General features: G+C 42.1%; 1 protein-coding gene across 1 annotated transcript in view; it reads left to right on the forward strand.

Annotated features, from left to right (window-relative positions):
- GNG12 (G protein subunit gamma 12) overlaps window positions 1–20574 on the forward strand; it is a 204927-nt gene that overhangs the window by 81382 nt on the left and 102971 nt on the right. The window contains exon 2 of the mRNA XM_068239261.1: window positions 7463–7522. The gene's annotated coding sequence lies outside the window, so the exon portion shown is untranslated. The remainder of the gene's footprint in view (window positions 1–7462; window positions 7523–20574) is intronic.

The following is a 20574-nucleotide window of genomic DNA, read 5'->3' on the forward strand; positions in this document are numbered from 1 at the left end:
GCAGGTGGCCCAGTGTTATACACACAGCTTAGCACAGATCCCATTCTAGGATTCTGAATAGGTCAGTGCTGCTGGCAGACATGTGCAGCAGTGCATACTGATGTATTGCCCTTCATTCATGGCTACACGTTGCTAACCAAAACGTCAGCCTGTTTAGAAAAAGGTCAGGCTTATTTGTTTGTGGCTTTTTTTCTTTTCTTTGTGAGAACGATCGTTTTATTGCCGTTGATTTAAATTGGATCAGTTGACATTGGAAATGCTATGGAATTTGAGAAACCAATGAGAGAGCAGGAGGTTATCCCGCCCCTCCTAAAAGGAAGAGCTGTAATTGGTGTTCGACCGAAGATCAGTTCTCTGGTAGGAGGGGCTTCTTTGTGCCCCTATAGACTTAAATGGCGTTCAACACTGTAGAATAGCTAAACGGTTCTTGCTGAGGAATGCATTTGGGCACTAGCCCTGTTCCTGTGACATCTTTGTAAATTGGACCCTGTTAATTCTCTGTATTACATTCACTATCAACAGCACTACCATCCGCCCTACCTCCCAGGCCCGCTGCCTGGGCGTCACCCTAGACTCTGCCCTCTCCTTCAGTCCACACATCCAAAATGTTACCAGAACCTTCAACTTCCACCTTCGAAACCTCTCTAAAATCCGCCCCTTTCTGATCCCCTTCTCATCCATGCCCTCATCATCTCCCGCCTTGACTACTGCAATGCCGTACTATCTGGCCTCCCCTTAAAACGCATTGCACCCCTTCAATCAGTCATGAATGCAGCAGCTAGACCGCTCTGCTTCCACTTCTCCCCAATGCAAAGCCCTATACTGGCTCCCTATCTGCTTCAGGATCAGTTTTAAGGTTCTGTGCCTTACCTAGAAATCTGTGCACAAGACCTGCCCAACCTACATTTCTGAGCAAGTCAACAAATATATACCTGCCTGCCCCCTCCAGTCCTCCAATGATCTCCGTCTGACCTTCCCACGCATTTCTCATTCCCACGCACGCTTACAAGACTTCTCAAGAGCTGCCCCCACCCTATGGAACTTCCTTCCACTCACCCTTAGACTCGCTCCTTCCTTCAACACCTTCAAGCAAACCCTCAAAACACATTTCTTTAAAATGGCCTACCCCACTTCTACCACGCTCTAACTCTCTGTCAAGCACCTTTTCCACAGTCCTACCTTATGTGTCCCTCCCCCACCCTTTAGATTGTAAGACTTTGGCAGGGCCTCCCCCCTCCCTTAGTGTGTCCTTCTTAATTTTACTACCCCAGCAATGACTCTCTTCTCATGGACTAACTCGGACTTGTTTTGCCGGGTCTCTGTAAAACTCATTTTATACCCTGATTGCATGTATAACCTCGTTGTATGTTGTATAACCGCTTGCTACCTCTCTGTCACCCCTTGTTGCAATGTATGTATCCCTATTTATTGTCCAGCGCTGCGTAATAAGTTGGTGCTTTATAAATACAATATATAACATTACATGCAGCCGTTCATACTTGGCTGTACCCTGTCCAGTGACCAGCCGATGGAAGGGCCAGTGTTGCCTGCTGCAAAGGCTTTTAGTGCTGTCTCCACTTGTAGTTATTAAAGCGGGATTGCCGGCCACAAAATCCAATTTCATTTACATGTTGCTCTGTGTTTATTATGTAGTCTTTCGTGCAAGCTTTCCAATGTAATTCTAACTGTTTCTGCTATAATGAATCTTATCTCGGTTAGCTTGGCTCTATTTGGAACATTGCCAGGGAGACGGAAGCTTGTCATCTCCCCTCCCACATTCTTGCTCCTCACTGATTAGCTGATGGTAGTTCAGTGTGATACAAGGCTGAGAAGGGAAATGCACCTCACTCTACTGCAGAAGCTGCTGAAATGCAATATATCCTGTGCTCACGTCTAAGTACGATCTATCCTGTGCTCACATCTAAACGCGATCTATGTTGTGCTCACAAGTCTTTGCAAAGCAAGCTAAATACTGTATGACAGTGCAGTTTCTAGGAGAAAAAAAAGAGTAAAGGAGGAAATTACATCAGGATTGGCTTCAGTCAGAGCCATTAAAGATGAAAAATGCCTGGGACCATTTTCTCTTTGAAAAATTCACTGAAATCAAAGAGTTACTTTTACTGTTACTTTTCTTTCCTCTCTTGCTGTCACTTACGGTAGGCTGTTAAAATCTTACCAGTTTTAGACTAGTATATCTCCTCATGGTGGATTCTCTGGGTTATCTTTATTTCTAAAAGCTCTAACTGAATGGCAGTTGCTCAGTCTGTCCAGCATCCTTTATATAAAAGCTTTTCCTTGGAGAGCTTTTGTAACGAATAAAGGAAATAGAAAAAAAGTCTATCTATTATGTTTGGTGCTGTAGATACACATGCTTATCGCATCATGTCACCTCAGGTACAGTTTATCATTTGTGTCTGGGTGGCTTTGCATTTAACGAGCACTGTACAGACGCTGTTTGGCTATACCTGAGCAGCATGTACTACGGAAAGGGAAGGATTGCAATGGGGTCTGCAGTGTGCAGATCAGGGCATTGTGATTCGGCAGGCGAATGCTATGCAGTCTTCTCTCCTCAGAACGTTCTAGTAACCTCTCATTACTATGAATGTTTAGGTGGGGTTGGTGTGACTACTCTACAAATAGTTGAGTTCTGTACTGTTCCCGTTAGAACCTTGTCCTTTCAAATGTTTTTTTTTTTTCTGGAAAAATGCAGAAACTGCAAAATACTGACCAAACCAACCTGACAATTTCCACAAATGAATTGTGTAGTGTGTTTCTTGTCAACTTCCTTTTGCATTGCTTTCTAAGTAGAAAGATTTTGCACATCTGTAAAAATCTTAGTACTCGGAGGGCTCGTTCACACTAGGGGCATTTTTGGCCTTCGATTTTTTTTTTTTTTTTTTTTTTTTTTTTTTTTTAAATCTCCCACAAAACGCTTGTGCAATGGATCTCTATGAGATGGTTCACATCAGCGCGGTTTGTACGCTGTGCTTTCAGCAAAGCGGTGCCTGTACCATTTTGGGGGCATTTTTGCTATAATGGTAAGTATAGGAAGAGCGCTGAACGCTCACAAAATAGCTTTTTCACGTTTTTTTAGAATACATTGATTGTATTATTTTCCGGGTCAAAGAGTTCACTTCCTGACTTGCGTCAGGGAGTGAATTACAAAACCACTCTGGAAAATCCCTTAGAAAAGCGTTTTTACCAGAAAAGCAGCGCGCAGTGGGGCGCTGGGAAGGGGGGAAAATCGCACAGTTTCTATTTTGGGTGTGAATGACGCCTGAGTCTCCATATTTTATTTTATTTTTTCATTTTAAGCAGTACCAGTTGCCTGGCAGCCCTTGTGGCATCGGTACATTCTGAATCACAAACCTGAAACAAGCATGCAGCTAAACCAGTCAAACATCTGATCCGAATACTTGTCCAGGGTCTATGGCTAAAAGAAAGTAGAAGCAGAGGATAAACAGGATAGCCAGGCAAAATGAAAAGGAAATAAATATGGCCGCCACTTAAGGGCCATTTTACATGGGCACCTGCTGGACTCTTCCTGCGGCCGTGGTGCTCGTTGTTAAAGTGCTGGCCATTCAGTGCCTGTTTCATGGTTTTCTGCCGTTTACCATCATTTGTGTGAATGCCATGCTCTGAGCATGATTTTTCTCATTTCTGGTGAGCCTGGAAGCAATGTTCTGCTTGCAGGGTCGCACACCACCGCATCCGTGTCCTTTTTTTGCCTGATTAACTCCCCCTCAGGCCATGCTGTGGAGCTGAATCAATTCATACCTTGCCCTGAGGAATGTCAAAACAGCCTAAGGAGCAGTCCACACTTGTGGCTGTTCTCCATAGGCCAGCCAGAGCAGACAGTGCGGTATCCACTCTAGTGGTCCTTTGTGATCCATTTGGAGTCTAGAGCAGGTGTTTCCACCATAGGCTTCTATGGGAAACTCATTCGCTTGTCAAGAATCAGGTCGGGCAGTTGTGTTGCGCTAACTGTGGCAGATACAAGGGATGTGTGAGCGGATCCTGATGCGGTGGCTGGATAGTGTGCTGGTAAAGGGCCTCTGACACAGGAGACCAGGGATCCAATCTCTGCTCTCACTGTTCAGTAAGCAGCACCTATTCAGTAGGAGACTTTGGGCTAAACTCCCTAACACTGCTACTGCCTATAGAGCATGTCCTAGTGGCTGCTGCTCTGGCGTTTTGATTCCGCCAGGACAAAACTGCAATATAAGTGTTACTTGTCTTGCCTTGATAAACTAGGATCAGTCGACCTATATCCATTTGGTAATCTGTAAAACGGTCTATTTTTTTTTAAATTTTTATTTTTTTTATCTGAAGTGCGAACCGAGCCGTGCAGCAGAGGTTTGATCAACTGGATGCAAATCATTCCAAGTTGATGCAGGATTATGCAAATTCTGGATGCAAATATATGTGGCTTGAAAATGGGCCAATCAGTATAAACCTTGGTGGGCTTTGATTGGTTCATATTAAAAGATGCCTACATTTGCATACAAAATGTTAAATAATCCTGTATCAACTCAAAATGATTTGAATCTCATTGACCATCCCTGCCTCACACTGTGGTTTGCAAGTTGTGCTATAATCCTGCTGTTGTGATTGTATTTCTGGCTTTCCAAGGACGTATAGGAACCATTTGTACGTCTGCTTGCTGACCTGCGCGGTGTTTTGGGAATCGTTGCTATCTTGCATGAAGCAGATTATTCACAAATACTTTCTATTTTAGGAAGGCAGAATTGTTTTTGTCCTACAGAATAGAAGCGAATGTGAATGGGTAACGTTGGTAACACAGTTGACGCTCTGTTGCTGTCGTGACTGTGGCTGTACTGCCACCTAGCTACTGAGAGGGGTCACTACAGATAGTTACTAAAAGATCAACACTTCTTCAAAGTCGCTTATCTAAAAAGGCCTACGATAGTTCTTCGCTAGCTGAATCGACTGGATCTCTATTTCCTTTTTTATATCGAGACAACGGCCTTTATTTAATATTAAGTTTACTCCTAGGTGATATTTTTACACCTTATCAATAAATTGCCTTTTAAAGTGTACCAGAGATGAAGAAAAAAATCATCTATCTCTATATATCTATGTCTTTATCTCTCCTACATACGTGTGTGTGTGTGTGTGTGTGTGTGTGTGTGTGTGTGTGTGTGTGTGTGTGTGTGTGTGTGTGTGTGTGTGTGTGTATATCTATCATTATTATTTATTTATTTTCATCTCTGGTTTCCTTTGAGCCACCAGCAAGCAGGAAAATACTCAGAATTATTGCCACAGAGCTTTTTCTCCTCCGGTTTTTGGTCCTGTGGGTTGTTGCTGCACTTAAACTGACTGTCTCTGCATGGAGGGAAATCTACAAGTTTTGCTTTTTTGGCTTGTACCAACTTTTCTCCTTAACCATTTAGTGGCATCCTAACGCATTAATACGTCATGCTTTACCCTATTAACGGCAACATGACGTATTAAGTCGCGCGTTCCCGCCGCTGCTACCGCCGTGTGCGCGCCGCTACGGCCGCAGTTTCCGTCAGGATCCCGTGCTAATGGATTGGGAAGGAGGACCAAACGGTCCTCTACCCAATCGCAGTGCCTGGAGTGAATGGACGTGACCGCGAACAGCGGCTACGTCCATTCACAAAAACAGGAAATGTAACAATTAAATAAAGTGTAAAAAAAAAAAAAAAAAAAAAAAAAACTTACTATAACAAGTGTTCACTAGCACCATCTTGTGGCCAAAAAGTATATGACACGTACAAAATACATACATACATTTACAAGTACATACACATGAGTAATAAAATTAATAAAATTCCACTTCCAACACTCCCCCTCCAAAAGAAAACACTTGTAAAAAAAAAAATCAGCTTAAAATAAATAAATAAATACTTGCCTTAGGGACTCAGCTTTTTTTAATCTATATTTTATGGGGGAAAATTAATTTTAATTTATTACATTGGGGCTTGTAATTATGGCCAGAACAAAAAAAAAACAGAACAGAAAAATAACACCTATATTTCAAAATAATATACTGTCGCCATACATTGTGATAGGGACATAATTTAAATGGTTTAATAATCGGGACAACTGGGCAAATACAATGTGTTTGTTTTATCCACAGGAGAATGTTTAATTTTAAAACTATAATGGCTGAAAACTGAGAAACAATGATTTTTTTTTTCTATTTTTTTGTTTTTTTTTCTCATTAAAATGCATTTAGAATAAAAAAATTCTTAGCAAAGTGTACTACCCACAGAAAGCCTAATTGGTGGTGAAAAAAACGAGGTATAGATCATTTTTCTTGTGATAAGTAGTAATAAAGTTATTAGGGAATAAAAGGGAGAAGCACTGACAAGTGAAAATTGCTCTGGTCCGTTAGAGTAAAAACCTTTGGGGGTGAACTGGTTAACATATGTAGGACTTTTGGTGTCACTACCATGTATGGGGCTTTGCTATTCACTGCCAAAGTCAGCACAAAATTACGTGAAATTTTAAGAGAAATTATGAATAACTATACAAAATCAATTGAATTTACAAATTGTAATTACATATAGTCGTAAATGCTAAAATTTACATGAAATTTTGCATAATCGTAATTCGCTGATTGAAATCATCATTGTTGAGCACACCCATAGAAAACGAATACAAAACTGACAGGACTGGACTGCACCAGAAATGTACAGATTTAATGTATGAACCAAGCCATAGAAACTCATACAAAACTGATGCCAACTGTCAAAAACTGACAGGACATATTTTGTGTGAACCAAGCCTTACTCCTTTATATAGTGACAAATGTGTGAAAATGCAATCTTCTTGTTTGTTTTGTGTTGGTCTCATTAGTTGGAGGTTTCTGAAAGATTAGTGAAGTCTGGAAGGTATTCATTGTGCCCCCTACAGGTCAGTTCTCAAATAGTCCTCTCCATATTACCAAGTGTCCAGTGGGAAGTGGCTCTTTGCACTTTTCTGAATCGACGTCTTTGTTTCCTTTGATTAGACATTTTAGCGTTGCGGCGTTGGCAGCTTGTCACGCTCCAGTTTCTTGCATCGTCACGCCTTTACAATTGGTTTTGCAGTAAACGGTCGATACTTTACATCCCTATGATCATCACTAACTGGTAGGGAGGGGCAATGAGACGCGAAGAATTCCGAGATGATGCAATTTTCATGCTAATTTTATGCATCTTGGAAATGAACCAATCGGATGTAGCAGCTGCTGCAGGTAACTTTCCTGGAAGTTTGCATTAGCTCTAAATGGTTGGCATCTTGACTTTCGCAGCTCATTGGTGGCTCTGGCCTGGCACTCGCTTCTGCCGGTAGATCCATTTTTTGGGCACTTGTAACAGTGCCCAGTGTAACTCTTGTGAATCTTGAAATAATGTTCTTGTGGTTTTTTTTTTTTGTGTGTGTTTTTTTTTTACTTTGTTTTTGCTAACCTTTGCATTTTTTCCATCTCCAGATTCCCCAGAAGACGAGGAGGCAGTGAAGGCATAGGAGCATCTGTTATAACCTCTTCTAGGTGAGTCTTGTTGGTTTTCGGTTAGTCGGGTGACACAATGACAATCATCTATAGCATTTGATAAAATAAAAAACTTGTTTCCTGGAACTTTAGGCTGAGAGCGCACTTTGCTCTGCAATATCGTAGGCTGTTTTTTATTTGTGCTTTGCTTAGTTATTGCCCTTTTTCATTTGCATTTCCTGTGCAAGTGTTTTTGGATTTTTCTTCCCTTTTTTTTTTTTTTTTTTTGCCTTCCACACTGTGGAGAAAAACGCCAAAAAAAGAATGTGGACGAAAGCAGAGAAAAATCCGGGTTCCCGAGCAGAGCAGCCTGTTGACTTTAAAGTGAACCAGAGACGAAGCACCTTGATGTATTTTACCATATATATCAGTGGGAGCATTAGAGAAAACACCTACCCTGCTCTCTGTTTCATTCTTTTCTGCTAAATCTGCCTGCTATCAGCCCTGATGAGAATCCCCGACTGAGCATTCAGTCTAGCTTTTCCCGGAATGATTATAGCTGAGTCAGTCTTCTGTGATGTCTTTTCAAGCCCAATCCTGCCCCCTTGTGGCTCTGCGTTGCTGCTTCGAGGATAAATAGCAGGAAAAACAGAGCCACAAGGGGGCAGACTTGGGCTTGAAAAGACATCACTGAAGACTGACTCAGCTATAATCATTCCGGAAAAAGCTAGACTGAATGCTCAGTGGGGGATTCTTATCAGGGCTGATAACAGGCAGATTTAGCAGAGAAGAATGAAACCGAGAGCAGGGTAGGTGTTTAATGTCATGTTCCCATTGATATATATGGTAAAATACATGAGGGTGCTCAGTTCAGGCGTGATGAAAAGAAACTCGCGCGAAATTCCCGCGATCAGCAGCACAAATCAGTGATAACTCTGCTAGTGCAAACGTTATCACGCCTAAAGTCTTAGGCGTATTAACTGGGTTATCACCGCTTTGTGAATCAGGCCCAATGTGTTTAATTTATATCTACAGTTCCGCTTTAAAGAGACTCTGAAGCGAGAAAAGCGAGAATAAATCTCGCTTCAGAGCTCATAGTTAGCAGGGGCACGTGTGCCCCTGCTAAACCGCCGCTATAGCGCCGCTAAACGGGGATCCCTTCACCCCCAAACCCCCCACTGCGACACTTGGTCGCAGACTTGGTCGCTCCTGGAGGCTAACGGCTGCAGCCCTGCCTCCAGTCGCGTCTGTCAGCGGCGCATCGCCACCTCTACCCCGCCCCTCTCAGTGAAGGAAGACTGAGAGGGGCGGGGGAGAGGCGGAGATACGCGCTGACAGACGCGCGTGGGGCAGGGCTGGGGCGGTTAGCCCTGCCCCAACCAGGAAGCGCTCCCCCGCATTACGGAGGGGATTTGGGGGATCAGGGACCCCCGTTAAGCCACGGGATAGCGGCGGTTTAGCTATCTATCTATGAGGTCTGAAGCGAGATTTATTCTCGCTTCAGACTCTCTTTAAAGCTTGGACGCACGTTACATAAAAAATAGGTAGGGAAAAACTCAATCCAACACAAAAAAAAAAATTATGATCAAACATGAGAAAATATTAGTAAAATGACACAACATATATGGTAACATTTTAACTGATTAGTAGAATAGATTTTAGGATGTTTTCGGGTTAAGGGCTATGTCTTGTGTATTCTTTTTAGTCACAAACTGTATCAAAAGCCATTAAATGTTTGTATATTCTGTACCAAAACCGAGACTTGTAAAATGAAAACTAAGAGACAGATTATAAAAGAAAATAACTATATTGCTACCTTAAGAACTTGGGTTTTTAAATATGTATGCCATGAGGGTATATTACTGTTATGTTTGCAAATGAGTTCTTGTAATCATCGATGGTATACAATAAGAAAGCAAAAACTCAAAACGCCTTTATTTCCAAATACAATATTGTTGCCACACATTGTCCTAGGAACATAATGCTAAATGTTGTAATAACCAGGATGGATAAGCAAATTAAATGTGTGGGTTTAACTTATGGTTAGCGTTTTTTTTATTGTAAAGCTATAATGGATGTAAAGAAATGGTGTGTTTTTGTTTTTCACTTTTCCCCTTATTTTCCCTTTAAAATGCATAGAAAATAAGGTAATTAATAAACAAAAATACCACTCACTAAAAGCCTAACTTGTTCTGAAAAACACAATATATAGATCATTTAGGTGTGATAAGTAGTAATAAAGTTATTGGGGAATGAATGGGAGAATTGCTGATATGGGAAAATTGTTCTCGTCCTGAAGTGGTTAAAGCTCGATTATGACCTTTTTTAAGCTAAACTGATCTCTGAATGGAATTTGGATAATAGATAATTTTCCTATCATAACATAACAATCTATTTGGCATCAATCAAGTGGCAAGTGTTGCCCTTTTGATGCAGTACAATGTTAGAGGCCATCAAATGCAGCAATATATGCGTATGTGTCCCACAGCAATGTTTATAGTTTTCACGTGACAGGCAGACTTAATATTCTCTGCCTGCGGCTAAATAACTGGATAGACCTGAATAATGTTTACACACCATTAAGGGGAATGAAATGTAATTAGAAACATATTTACTGTCCTCTGTGGGTGCGGTGCTGTGTTCTTAATCAGATTGCTTGAGATTCTCCAAACTCAGAGGGACTTGCATAACCTGGATAGTGATTGACATTGTCCTTTAATGTCCTAGCCTTGATTTATTTATTTATTTTTTCCCTCTCGCCCTATAGTAATTTCAAGTATTTGTACAGTACTTGTTCCTTTTTGTCCTGTAGATGGCAAGCTAAGCACTGCTTTTTTCTTTTTTTTCTTTTCTTTGAAAAGCGCTTGGCTAATTGAATTTATTTGAATTGTATTTGAATGGGATGGATCGCAACTGAGGAATGTGATTTTGATCCCCCCCGCAAACGTGGGTCCTGCAGCATTTGAGGCAATTCAGCCTCAATGTTAAGTATAGGAAAGTGTAAAATCGCTCAAAAAAGCGAGCTAGAATAGAATGATTTTCCAAGCGCTTTTGTGCTTTTTGTATTTTTGTAAAGAAAAAAAAATCAAAACAAAAAAAAGCTGTAAACTTCCAGCTCTACTGTGCAAAAAAAATCTCTACACCAAAACGCTACAAAAATCGCTAGGCATACCTAATAAATCATAATTCACACTCAAAGAAAACGAGCAAGCATAATTACCATTGTATTATCTAAATGATCTATATAGGTATCAATAATGGGGGGGAAGAGGTCATCGACCTCAAAAAATGACATTTAAACAAAAAAGAGAAAAAGAACCCCCTCCTTTGTGGTCTAATAGTGAATAAAAGCGATCAACCAGGTATAACTCAGAACACCAGGACTAACGAGAAATAAATCGTTAGGCATATTTTTGGAATCTCTTAGAAAAATGGCTACAAAAACGCTAGGTATGCATCAGTCCTTAGAGTGAGATAATAAAAACATTTTCATCTTTTTCTTTAGCTGTCATCGTAGCAGAGGCGCAGTTACTCCTTTTGCCAAAGGGTGGCAGTAGCAGACTAAGTTTGCAGGACAGAAAGTTTAGTTGGCTTGCCAAATTGATCACTTTGATAGAATCTGATGGTCCTCAATTGCCCCAGCAGGAAATACTTGAAGAGTCGCCTACAATAGAATAAAATAAAAACCGTTTAAAGAGAACCTGAACTGAAAATAAAAAGTCTAAAGAACCATACACAGGTCATACTTACCTCCTGTGTAGTCTACTCCTGAGGCCTCTTTCACAGTGGGACGTTAGTCGCACATTATAAAAATAATAAAAAATAAACGCAGACTAACGCACAGCAATACAACGTCTGTGCGACATTCACAGTGCACACGTTGCGTTGTTTGTAACGTGTAGCAATATTTAGAAAGTGCTGCATGCTGTGCGTTTAGCAATAAATTTGCTGCGTTATGTGTATTGCACATGCTCTGAAATTTTTTTTTTCTTTAATGTAACGCATGTGCTGTTTTCGTTCCATCAGTATGCGACAAAACGGAGCACCAAGGGACACAACGCAGTGCAAAATAACGTCCAATTTCATAACCTACATACGCTGCGTTAGGGGCACGTTGTGCGACTTTACCGTCGCATCAAACGCAACGTCCCACTGGGAAAGAGGCCTTAATCTCTTACTCCTCTCCTGAGTCCCATTTGTCCACTGTGATCAATGGAATTCTCTGTCCTCCATTTTAAAAATGGCCATTACCCCATAGCCGCTTCCTGGTCAGCACACAGTTACAGTATACTGTAATATCACCCACTTGAGCCATAGGGAAACATGGACATTACCTTGCATATTCAGTTGTAACTGACAGCTGCTGATATATAACTGACAGAAACTGGTATATTTCAGTTCTGACAAAATATTGTCAGAACTGGAAGGGATCACTGTAAGAAGAAAATGGTGAGATTCTGAGAGGAACTGACGGTGAGGTTAGTGTGTACTATTCATTTGCAGCTACGTTATGTGTTTTATTTTAAATATTTTTCCTCGCTTCAGGTTCCCTTTAAGGTGGCCACTAACGGTGCAATTTCTAGCGAAAAATCGTTCGAGCGATCAGAAATTCCGATCGGACGAAAAATCGTTCACTACACCATCAACTAACCAATCATTGCTTCCTATCGATCACGATCAACAAGAAAATCCAAATTTTGGTTCGTCAAATTCAATCTAATGATTTTTTTTTTTCTATAATCGTTCATTATCGATTGTGCCCATCAACTGAGTTTATTTACAACCAATCCGATCAAAATTTCTGATCGCTTGAACGATTTTTCGCTTGAAATTGGACAGTTAGTGGCCAGCTTAATTTCACCACAGAAGACTTGATTTTGTCCTATTCAGAGACGAATTGACTTTGACTCCTCCACTATAGCCACTCGTTTCAGTTTTGGACAGTTCATCCCCTGAAAGCGAGATTGGATATGTTGAAATGTTTGTGAACAAATAACGGGGGATTCTGGGAGATTGCTGGTCTCGGCGGTACAACTCCTGCAGTGCAATTCATGCTTGGTAGAATGTACCTGAAATCTTTTAAGATGGAGCGTGCCAGGCGTTGTGGGACTCTCCAACTGAAATCAGATCAGATTTTGATAGAGGGATTGGTTGGTTTGGCATATCGTGATGTAATTTCCCCATATATGGCTTGCTTTAAGCTACATTTTTACTTTAATTTGGTTAAAAAAAAAAAAAAAAAAAAAAAAAAAAAATCTGCATAAAGGGGCCCATTAATGATACAACTTCCCAGAACAATCAACCATCTGATCCAATCATTATGATCGATCACAACCCACCAATTGGTTAGCGATTCAGTCAGACACAAAGAATCTTTCTAAAATCCGGTTCGATAGAACGAGGAATAGAACGATCACTCGTCAGCAGTCGGCACCATCAATGTCATCCAATTGATTTTACGGTTGATCGTTCGGGAGATTGTACTGTTATCTCTCCCTCTAGTATGATAATGTTACGTTTCCACTAGAGACCTGTAAATTCACTGCTTAAAATGCATTTTTTTCCCTCTTCAGCGTTTTCAACCCTTTCAGACCCTACATGACCCAATAAGGAATGACTGGCCGACTTTATTGTATGCCAACATGCTCACGAAAATGCATGAAAAAAATGCACACTTAAAAAACGCACACAAATTTCCTATGAAATGTATTCAGGGCAGTTTTTAGGCTAAATTGTACCCATAGTGAGGGTGTGTTTTAAAAAAAAAAAAGGGGGGGGGGGGGGGTGTCAGGTGAGCCACAGCCACACTGATGAGACTCAGTCACGTAGAGGGAAGTTGGACTTCTCCCTCCCTCTCCCTGGGGCTCCCAATCAACCCCCCCCCCCCTCCCGTGCTTCCCCCCTCTTTACAGAGTAAGCGCAGTGGGAAGCCTCGCATGCACACCTCACCTCCCTGCCCGCTCTAATCACCGGCTACTTGCCGCTGATCTCCGTCTGCATAGTCTCTGATGCTCTCTACTTCCTGATTAGCAGGAAATAGTGTATCAGCGGCTATGCAGACGGAGATCAGTGGCAAATGAGTGACGATTGTAACTTGGAACGGGCAGGGAGGTCAGTTGCGCATACCAGGCTTCCCTGCGCTTACTCTGCAAAAGAGGGGGGGAGCCACAGGGAGATGGAGGGAGGGAGCAGTTGGACTCCCCTGTACACAACTGAGACCCATCAAATCAGACAGGTTGGAAATAATCGATCTGGCATGTAAATCTGCCAGAAAATTGTATGGTTTGTGTACCTAGCATAAGACTCTGGTCTGACTCTACGGGCTGCATACTTGCTGCAGGTGTGTGACTTAAAAATAAAAAAGGGATCCAAGAAACTTTTTTACGCATTGCACAATTGTGTTCCTTTCATATAGTTTATAGGGAATTCCTCAAGCCATATTTTTTTTTTTTTAATATTCTAATTCCCTATAAACTAAACAAGCCTCGCCCACAGCTCCTTTTGTGCCTTGGCACTGTAGCAATGGCTTATGGGAGCTCAGTCTGGGCAGGGGGAGGTGTTACTATCCAGAGGCAAAGGGAGGAGGAGAAGGGACTGAATTTACACACAGGCAAGCTGATGGCATCTCCAGCCCTCAGTCTGTGACAATGTGACAAACAGAACATGGCTGCCCTCATTGTATCACAGGAATAAATAATCACAAACTGTTGAAGCTGTTTGCAGTTAGATTTTCTGTATAAACTATCTAAACTTTAGATAAGCTGTATAGACAAGTTACTTGTTATAGTTAGTTTTTCATCTCGGATCCACTTTAAGATAACAGCCTCCCTTTTCTTCTCACTTCAGGTTCCATTTTATCTAGTCAGTGCCTTTCTCATTAGTGTGTAGTCAGTTTCAAACCTCCATGTTTAGGCATGGCAGTAAATGATCAGTGGAGATCTGTGGCTGCCTAGTTTTGTAGTATTAGAGAACTACAAAGGAAGGTGCAATTAAATTTCATTCCCTTTTCAACAAAAAATGTGATTGGCATCCAATGCTGCTCTGTAGTGGATTGCCATCAGATTGAACAATTACCTGAGTAATGATTGGTTGGGTATCAATTAACCTGTGTGTAAAGCCACCTTTTATCCTCCACCTTACATAGAACAGCGCTGCTGTGTATCTGTGCTCCAGCTAAATAATTACAAGCTTTGTAAATTGTCTGTTTGCAAACCGTCTCATTACCTGATGTCTAGACCTGAACTCAGCAGGTAGAATGCTGCATTCAGACGACCACAGCACCAGGTGTTTGGAGAATCCCATGACCTTTGCTGAACCACAACACTTGACCCATGGACCGTGCTGTATTGGCCTCAGGGTCTCTCCTCTCGGTGGGTCTGGCTGATCTGGACTACATGTTACCCACCGCAAGAATGTCCTCCTTTACAAGCCAAGTCTTTGTTATCGAAAACAAGCATGTCTGTATCGCTTGCCTGCAGATGGACCTGCTTAATGCAGAAACATTTGGTTGGATTCCTTTTTTTTTGTTTCTCTGGTGATTGTCGTCGTCCATCTGAAAGACAGGATATAAAAAGTGAAATTAGGAGAAGATAAGACAAGACACAGAACATTTATATCGCGCTTTTCTCCTGGCGGACTCAAAGCGCCAGAGCTGCAGCCACTAGGGTGCGCGCTCTATAGGCAGTAGCAGTGTTAGGGAAACTTGCCTAAGGTCTCCTACTGAATAGGTGGTGGCTTACTGAACAGGCAGAGCAGAGATTCGAACTTTGATCTCCTGTGTCAGAGGCAGAGCCCTTAACCATTACACAGCCCAGCCACTCTTGTTCTCATTGTATCGTCTCTTCTCACTCTGTGTTTTTGGTCTGACTCTAGACCAAAAAGTCCCACAATGCATTTGCCTTTGAGTCATGACTGTGGCTGTCAGACTCCTGCAATGCATTGTGGGACTTGTAGTTCCGTAACAGCTGGAGGGCCAAGTTTGCTCATGCCTTGTCTAGACTATAGTGATAAGAGAAGGGGACCAAGAGCTTAGCCTTGTGGCCCTCCCATCAGTGAGGGGACATGGGAAGAAGAGGCTGTGAGAATTGCCAGACTTTTTTCCATTGAGGTAGGAGTAGAGCCAAGATAGTGGATCGCTCCTAGAGTGATTTGGATTGTGTAACAATAAATGTCTTTACGGAGCATAGGTCTATACAATTCAGAGTGAACCCATTGGCTCTATGGACATTTATTAACTAGAAGTATGTGAGCAATGTGTGACTTCATGTGCTTCAGTCACCCATGTCATCCAGACTTTCCTCTGTACTCCCCGACCCTGACTCCTGCAGCTCAGAGCTCTCCCTGGTGTATATTCCACCGAGAGGTACCCTGTGGGCAACTGTACAGAAGCCTGAAATGTGGGGCGTGATTGCACGGTTTGCCCAGGCTTAGTCAGTACTTGCAACTGAACAGACCACTGAGGTTTCAAAGATAACCGAAACACGCCTACAGCTTTTGGTGACACCATGAGTTTGAAAGGACAACTGAAGTGAGAATAATATGAAGACTGCCATATTTATTTCCTTTTAATCCATACCAGTTGTAGTAATCCATTAGTTGTAGTAATACTACTGCAGTATTATTACACACCTAAAACAAGCATGCAGCTAATCCAAGTTGGATTTCAGTCAGAGCACCTGATAGTCATGCTTGTTCCGTGTCTGGCTAAGGCCAGGGTCACACTTGGCAGAATGCATGAGTTTTCCCATGGAACATAGTGGAAAAGTCATGTGATTCTGCCAAGCGTAACCCTGGCCTTAGAGTTATGCTTCACACTTGCCAACATTGCAGGCATTTTCCACAACACAAAAAAACAGCCATGGAAAAGAACATCATGCTTCCCAAATCAGAATGACCGTGCATTGGGAGCAATGTGCGGTTTTCTGCAGCAGGGGGGAAAAAAGCTGACACTGTTGCTTTTTCACCCAACGTGTGCAGTTCCCCTTTGCCGACAGTCAGCTGCGGCCGAAAGTGTGGCCCTACCCTTAGATGCAGAGGATCAGCAGGACAGCCAGGTAACTGGTATTTTTTTTTTTTTTTTTAAAAGGAAATAAATACATTTGGCACCCTCCGTATCCTTCTCACTTCGGGTGTCCTTTAAAGAGACACTGAAGCGAAAAAAAAATATTATGATTTGTATGTGTAGCACAGCTAAGAAATAAAACATTAAGATCAGATACATCAGTGTAATTGTTTCCAGTACAGGAAGAGTTGAGAAACTCCAGTTGTTATCTCTATGCAAACAAGCCATTAAGCTCTCCGACTAACTTAGTTGTGGAGAGGGCTGTTATCTGACTTTTATTATCTCAACTGTTCCTGGACTATTTACTTTTCCTCTGCCAGAGGAGATGTCATTACTTCACAGACTGCTCTGAAAGAATCATTTTGAATGCTGAGTGTTGTGTAATTTGCACATATTAGAAAATGATGCAATGTTAGAAAAAACACTATATACCTGAAAATAAAAGTATGAGAATATTTTCTTTGCTGCTAATCTTCTAGTAATTATTCATAGTACACAACCAATTCACTATATCATATATTTTTTTTCTCGCTTCAGTGTCTCTTTAAGGGTGCATACATACATCCAACTAAACACTGACCAATTTTACCTCCTCCATGTTTGAGGTACTTACAAATCAGACTGAATAGTATGAGCAGATTGTGTAAGCAAGCCCTCACACTACATGGAGCTGCTAATATTTGCCAATCAGAATTGCATTTTGTGTACCAGGCTTAATGTATTAGAAAAGTGATGGCCCAGATTGTGTTTTTATTTTTTTAAATTGCTTTATGTTATTGGAAATACTCCATGATATTTATTAGTTTTTTATTATTTGTATAACGCCAACATCCACTGCAGTGATTTACACACAAAAAAAAAAAATATTATACATACATATATATTACGCACACCACGCTCGCACACCACGCACACCATACACACACACTTCACACACACACACTTCACACACACACACTTCACACACACACACTTCTCACACACACACACTTCTCACACACACACACTTCTCACACACACACACTTCTCACACACACACACTTCACACACACACACACACACACTTCACACACACACACTTCACACACACACACACACACTTCACACACACACACACACTTCACACACACACACACACACTTCACACACACACACACACACTTCACACACACACACACTTCACACACACACACACTTCACACACACACACACTTCACACACACACACACTTCACACACACACACACACACACTTCACACACACACACACTTCACACCACACTCACACCACACTCACACCACATCACACACCACATCACATCACACACCACACCACACACCACATCACACACCACATCACACACACACACCACATCACACACACACACCACATCACACACACACACACACCACATCACACACACACTCACACCACATCATTCACACACACTCACACCACATCATTCACACACACTCACACCACATCACACACACACACTCACACCACATCACACACACACTCACACCACATCACACACACACACACTCACACCACATCACACTCACACTTCACACACCACACCACACCACATCACACTTCACACACACACTTCACACACCACGCACACTCACACCACATCACACACCACACACACACACACACACACACACACACACACACACACACACACACACACACACACACACACACACACACACACACACACACACACACACACACACACACACACACACACACACACACACACACACACACACACACACACACACACACACACACACACACACTACACACACACACTACACACACACTACACACACACTACACACACACACACACACACACACACACACATCACACCACACACTCACACCACATCACACCACACACTCACACCACATCACACCCACACTTCACACCCACACTTCACACCCACACTTCACACCCACACTTCACACCCACACTTCACACCACACACACACACACTTCACACCACACTCACACACACTTCACACCACACTCACACACACTTCACACCACACACCACATCATACACACTCACACCACACCACATCACACACACTCACACCACATAACACACTCACACCACACTCACACCACACTCACACCACACACCACACACACTCACACCACACACCACACACACACACTCACACCACACATCACACTCACACCACACTCACACCACACACACACACTCACTCACTCACTCACATCTCACACACACACTCACACACACACACACACACACTCACACACTCACACCACATCACACACACACACTCTCACTCTCTCCCTCAGAGGAGCGCACGTTCTAATCCTTACCATAGTCCTATGTCTGTGTATGTACCGTGTAATGTATGTATGATAGACTAGGGCCAATTTAGGGGAAAGCCAAATAAGTTTTTTTCTAGGTTTTTGGGAAGTGGGAGGAAACCGGAGTGACTGGAGGAAACCCTGCTGAAAAGCGACTGTTCTGAAAGCAAGTAAAAATTTCCTTAACAGCAACAAGCTATATATTTAAAACAAAAAAGCCTGACAAGGGTTGTAACTCTTCATCCTAAACTAAAAATTTAAGATGTGCCGTTAATTACTTATATAGTAAGGGAGAAGAGTTAATGGATAACAAAGGTAGAAGTTAATGGATAACTGTACTCCAGAGTAGTGTTGCCATGGTTGTAGAGTTGCTATGGTTTCAGATTGAAGGGAAAAGACCATTTTTAATTGCCTTTAAATTACAATTTTGCAGCACTTGTCTGTCTAGAGCAATTTTGGAAATCGATTTTAATTTACCTGAGCGTTTTGGCAGAAATGAGTAAGCTTTGAGACACACCAGGAACTTCGCACATAGGCATTCGGTAGGATATACCTACATGTGCACTAGGCCATGGTCACAACCACATTTCAGGGTCAGTAAACTCCTGAGCACGAACGCCATTTATACCAGACAGGATTTGCTACATTTTGCAACTAGTTTCCAATCCCATGAAAATCGCAAAACCTAAGGATATCTCAAAGTACAGGAGATCACAGGAACCCTTTGATACCACTGCGGTCCGATTTTGGTAGATTGCGGAAGTCGTGGATGCTACATTATAATATTATATGTATATAGTGCCATCATATTCCACAGTACTGTACAGGGTATATTGTCTCGTCGCTTAACTGCCCCTCAGAGGGGCGCACAATGTAATCTCTACCATAGTCATATGTCTATGTATGTATGGTGTAGTATCTTAGTCTAGGGTCAATTTCTAGGGTCTAGGGGGTAGCCAATTAACTTATCTGTGTGTCTTGGGTGTGTATGAGGAAATTCGAGTGTCCGGAGGAACCCCACGCAGACATGGGGATGACATGCAAACTCCATGCGGATGGTGCCTTGGCTGGGATTCGAACTGGGGACCCAGCGATGCAGCCAGAGTAAATCGCAGAACCCAGTTGTGGAAAATCGTCTTCCTGTTCATCCGCATAGTGACTACAGGCTCCAGATGGTGCGATCAGCACCTTTGAAGCTACGAAAACGTTATCCACCCCCCAAAATTCTCTCAAACGTTATATTTATATTGTCCACTAGATGGAGCCTTTGCTTTATAAAATTACCTTGTTAGTCTTGTTCCCATTGACTTCACTTGTGCCATGTTACTGTAATTTGTTGAGTTATTAGTGTTTTATTTTCTTACTGCCTTTCAGTGAAACCTGGAATCTGAAACTGCTGCAAGGCTTTGACGTTTTATGATGTATGTTCTCTTTATCAGTCTTTGAACTTGCTGTGAATGTTGCCCTGACTCCAGTTCTGCTGGGAGAAGAGAGTTCTTGTGTTTTGCTTTGTGTGTACTGTGATGGTTTTGGTGGGGATCACACAGGGATAAGTCCAGTCTGTGAACCCCGGGGAGAGGTCACTAACTATCTCACCAAATGTCCCGCTATTTATTCTAATGGAGGTGTGAAATTCTACAAGATCCCTGTTTGCTTTTTCTGGGCCCGCAGACTCAGATGTCATTAGCCGGGG

Source organism: Hyperolius riggenbachi, chromosome 6 (assembly GCF_040937935.1).
Source record: "Hyperolius riggenbachi isolate aHypRig1 chromosome 6, aHypRig1.pri, whole genome shotgun sequence".
In the NCBI taxonomy this organism is placed as follows: Eukaryota; Metazoa; Chordata; class Amphibia; order Anura; family Hyperoliidae; genus Hyperolius; species Hyperolius riggenbachi.